The following is a 4,519-nucleotide window of genomic DNA, read 5'->3' on the forward strand; positions in this document are numbered from 1 at the left end:
TGGAAAACGGATGAAGAGTCGTGGGCACAGCTGGTGGAATTACCTTCTTTATCATTTATCACATTTTGGGATTCACTGATCTTTAGTTCCTGTTGGGACGGTTTGGCATTCCTCAAAAAAGCGCTTTCTGCTGGGACGGACCGCGTTTGTCCCCGTTTCACCTTCAGAGCAGCGTTGGTCTCCAGGTCTTATGAAGAGTCTCTGTGTGTCTTCAGGGCGGTAACAGCGTCTTAAATCCTCACCGCCCGTCAGATTACATTTGCCGTGAAATATAGCTTCATAAAACATTCAGTAGGAGTTTTAATTAAAAATCTCCCACTAGTAATTTAGTTCCATTTGTAGATGGTTTGAAAGGGAATCCCACATGACGCCACCTGTGGATGTTTCTCTGATGCGCCGCAGCCTTTGAACGATGCTTTGGAGCAACCGAATAAACGGGGACGCAAGTAGATGAAGGGATGAGCAAAACGTTTCAAGTGTGGACCTGCTGACCAACTAGGAGACCACCCTGCGGCCGCCCAGTGCTCCCAGCGGGGGGGGGGGGGGGGGGTCACGTGTGTTCATCGGGATCGGCGTGCGCTCGCTGCTCTCATTACTGGCGGCTTCACTCCGAGTTCCCCGTTGCCGTTTCACGCTGTTTAGTTTCTGGATTTTTTGGTATCTCATTTATTTTTTTTTGGGGGGGGGGGGGGGGGTTATTAATACGTTTCATGCCGAAAGGCAGCAGGCAGGCCGAGCTGGAGTCTAATCTTAAAAGAGCAAAGTATTGACACGGGCTCCGTCCCACCGGCTGCGATGTTCAAAGGGCGGTGCCCCTCCAACGGGACCCTCCACCAGGCAGCGGCGTCCTGGAAACCCCCCGCTTCAAAAGCACGGCGCCTCTTTAATAAAGATGACTGCAATGCGTTTGATGTTTCCATCCTGCAGAAGTAGAAAAAGAACTGCCACAATAACCTTGAAATTCACTCCTTGTGGACGGCAGAGAACAACGTGACACGGATAAAACCCCCCTTTGACATAAAGGTCACCTGACGTCAACTTTGAAAACTGCGAGATAAACAATAATTATAAAAATCCAAATGTTTTTATACTACTATAATTATAATAATATTTATGACAGGGTGAGGTCATGTTTAAAGTCTACTGCCCCTGGAAGCAGTAGAGTAGATCATTTGATAAGAATTGAGTCCCCAGAATCTCCTCATGCCCATTTAACTTCCAAGATGTCTCCCAAGGGACTAGCGAGTGTTCTCAGACACCCTCCATCAAGCAGCTGAGGGCCCCTCTTTTTATCACCTGTAACCTCCATTTGCAATTAATCCGTAAGTCCTTGTGTCATCGTTGATTTGACTCACCGCTTCAGAGGTGACGGTCACTTCATCAGCGTCCGTCAGCTGACCATAAATTCACAGCCTCTGTGGGCGCCAGTGTGGCCGCGGTGCGTCTCCTTCTGCTTGAACCGAAATGTAATGTATAATAATAATAATAATAATAATAATAATGGTCGGGACGTTCAGCATCAACAGATCGGAGTCTCTTATTTCGATCCAGCAGAAAACAAAGAATGAGTCTAAATACGCAGGGATTCCAGGGAGTAGCTGGTCCAAGTGTTCTGCAGTTCCACAGTCAATAATTAGTAGACAAATGGAAATAACAAATAGTTTTAACTCCAAGGTGTGGCTGCATAATCTAACCAATATAATTAGGGGTTTATATCTTATAGGGCAGGTTTGGATTTCATTTAATTTCACGCCTTCTGATGGAAGTTTCCGGGTTGTAGCCTTCAGTTTTGCACCGTTAAGTTTAATATTTTCTAATGCAAATGAAACGTGGTTTCATGGTTCTCTCGAGCGTTGACACAACAGGGCGCAAAAAGAGTACTTGAAAGGTTATTCCCCCCCCCCCCCCCAAAAATAGAGGGACACGTGCATAGACGTGTTTGCAGAGCCACTAACACCATGATGCTGTGAGCAGCCTTTCCTGCTGCGCTACACAAACAGCTAAGCCCAGCGATAGCGACCGCTAAAGTGAATCCAAAGGACTGTAAGTCCATTTCACGCCTCGTGATGTGAACGCCGCGTGCAGGAGGCATTATGGGGGGGGATGTGGGGGGGTGTAGACGCATTTACTGGATGAAAGTATCAACACAGACGGCGCTGCTGTTGGACCTGGGAAACCACGAGTGCACAACAGCCAAGGTACGGGGGGGGGAGGGGGGGGGGGGGGAAGATGAGGCATGTTGCCCTATTTGTGGCTGCTGGCTGCTGCAAGGAGGACAAAATGCGACTCTCCCGTTGCGCGTCTTTGTGCGAGCGTGTGTGCCGCGTGCGAGTTCTAATTAACACCTCCTCTGCAGGCGGGAAAAAAAACGGAGCACAATTGACGTGTTTCAGGCAGGTTTTGCTTGTTACGGTGATGGCGGACCGAGGCCCCCGCGGGACTGAACTGGCAGCGTGTAGAACATAACAAAAAAGCACGAAAGCACACCGCTGCCGTGATGAAAAGAGATGAAAGGAATAGCATGCAAAAATAATTAAACGAATGAGACTATTCGGCGTTAAACAGCACAGACGGCAACTAGCAAAATCACCTTAATCAGTTCGATAATTAGTCCCGGAATTTAAAGCTTACAGAAGAGTGTGGGGGCACAACGCTGATTGCCAATGCCAGTGAAGGCGATGAAAAGTCCTGTCCTGTCCTGTCCCCCCCCCCCCCCCCCAGAACTGCACAGGCCGTGCCTGAGGAAGCGTTTCAGAGAGACTGTACATTTATAAGCACACGTCCTCGGCACGTATGTTCAGCAGTGCGGAATGGACAAAGCCCGAAAACCCAGGCAATAGACCTGACCAGGCGCTATAGTCCTCCTACCACCATCTTGGCACATGAGATTCATTTTGGGAGGGGGGTTCCGATCTGCAAGTGGAAACAAGCGGGTGCCGTTCTGCAGTCAAACCTGCAGCTAAGATCACAAGGAAACCATTTACTCCCCATCCATGTTTGGCACGACGTGAGAGGGGGGAGCGACAGAACACAATGATGAAAATGAGTTTCCTAAAAACTAATTATCACTTTTTATCTCCCCGCGTTTCCGGGAGAAGGAAGATTTCTAATTTTGTCGCGATCCTCAAGGCGGGAAGAACTCGACTGAAATATGTGCTTTCCAGTTCTGGCTTCTCAAAACTTGGATCAAAGATGACATTCAGCTCTTCAGATGTCGCCTTGACGTTAGCAGCAGTTAGGAGCCAAGAGACTGGTGAATCTGCCAAGACACTCAAACGTAGAACTCCAAAAAAAAAAAAAAAAAAAACCTGCGTCTCCTCCTCAGGCATCAGATGCCTGTTCCTCCCCGGGAATTAACGCCCGACTGTGTTGTGACAGCTTGATTCTATCAAAAGACGAGTTGTCGCGCCACTTCCGCAGTGGTTGAAAGGGACGACAAAATGTGAGCTCGTGCCAGGACGCCCCCCCGCCTCCCCCCCGCCACGCAGATTTTGCATCCAAAAAAAAAAGAAAAGCGACGTCGGGCACCGGCTGCCTGGAGTAATGTTGTCATCTTACGAAAGCTGATTGCCTGTGACACCGAACGCACAGAAAGGGAGCGCGAGGGCTAATTTGGTACGTCTCATTGGCGAGAAAAAAAAAAAAAGGGGCCCGCACCACAAGCCCATTAACGCCACCACCCGCGTGGCGCCGGAGCGCCGCCGCTATGAAGGGTCGATAAGGGGAGAACTGGCTAATCGGAGATGAGCATCGCCCAGAAGACGACGCGTGTCCAGGCATCCCTACCGGCTTCGCTCTTATCTGAACGACTTTCACCAGCCCCCCCCCTACCCCCCCCTCGCCGTATTTAACAAACATCAAACGAGACGAGAGGCGTCCCGGGAGGAACGCGGCCATTAAAATGGCGAGCAGCTGCTCCTGAGAGCCAGCGCGGCCTCCCGCGGGGGGCCGGCTTCACCTTCACCATGTCGGTGTTGTTCTTTCATCCAGACGGAATAGTTGATAAAAAAAAAACAGGCACACGTGAGACGTCGGCGGCCTCGACGCGGTCGGACTGGAATTTGGCTGAAGAGCACCTGATATTACAACAGATCCAAGTCAATGCTGTTGGACAGGACACGAGGAAGCAACTTCTACTAAACTGGTAAAAATAGCCACTATGTGACCATTAGGGATTCTTGAGGTTATATTCAGTCCGTCTCTGGGGATGTGATTAATCCCTGGAGACAGCCAGGGGAAGGGAAATCATAAAACTGGATCAAAATTACATTCACAAAATTCAATTTCAGTCCCGAAGCACCGTGCGGACGGGCCTGCAGGCAGGTAGGTCCGCTAGAAAAGGACCCGCTAACAAAAGCCGGAATAATCAGCTGACGGATCACTACCTCCTTCTCTCACTTCTTGTCAGCGGCGTATAACGATGCACTAAAAATACCTGGAGATCAAGGAAGGAACTGTCAACAGCACAAAAAGGAGGCGATGAGCGAGCAGGCCGCTCTCTGAAGGCAAATTCTCCTTT

The sequence above is a fragment of the Pungitius pungitius genome, chromosome 19 (genome assembly GCF_949316345.1).
Source record: "Pungitius pungitius chromosome 19, fPunPun2.1, whole genome shotgun sequence".
Lineage (NCBI taxonomy): Eukaryota > Metazoa > Chordata > Actinopteri > Perciformes > Gasterosteidae > Pungitius > Pungitius pungitius.